This window comes from Penaeus monodon, chromosome 24, assembly GCF_015228065.2.
Source record: "Penaeus monodon isolate SGIC_2016 chromosome 24, NSTDA_Pmon_1, whole genome shotgun sequence".
Classification (NCBI taxonomy): domain Eukaryota; kingdom Metazoa; phylum Arthropoda; class Malacostraca; order Decapoda; family Penaeidae; genus Penaeus; species Penaeus monodon.
Genome location: NC_051409.1, coordinates 37,912,862 through 37,913,375, shown reverse-complemented (window position 1 = coordinate 37,913,375; position 514 = coordinate 37,912,862). Strand labels below are relative to the sequence as shown.

The window sequence follows — 514 nt, the reverse complement described above, 5'->3', positions numbered from 1 at the left end:
TTACTGCTGCCGCCGCTTCTGCTTCCACTGCCACTCCTTCCCGGATTCTTCTGATGTTCTAGATGCTAGTAATGATGGTAATTATAAGTACATCACAATAGAGCAAACATAGATTTATATAATAATATAAAAATTAGATAATAGTAATGATAAAGATGACGTGGCTATACAGATGACAACCTCATCAAAATCACTAATAGTAATAACCATCATTGTCATTACCACTATATGCAACTAAATATTAGATTGAAAATATTGAGCATTGCAAAGCATCTAAAAACCAAAGCTAGTTTCGGTCTTCTATATTCAGTTCGGAAAATATTTGCGAAAAACCGGTTTGGTAAATTTCAAATTACTATGCGTTTTAGCATCATGTAAATCGCCAGCCGACCTCATGGTAATCTCCATTAATCACTAGTATGTTGTTTAGATGAGCATTTTCTGATGTTTTTTTTACAGCTTTTTTGTGTAAGTATAGAATATAAGTAACGCACGTAATAATATCTAGACACAC

At 33.1% G+C, this 514-nt stretch overlaps 1 protein-coding gene across 1 annotated transcript in view; it reads right to left on the bottom strand.

Annotated features, from left to right (window-relative positions):
- LOC119588783 (phospholipid phosphatase 2-like) overlaps positions 1-514 on the bottom strand; it is a gene marked incomplete in the record, with an annotated part of 69,865 nt that overhangs the window by 28,168 nt on the left and 41,183 nt on the right.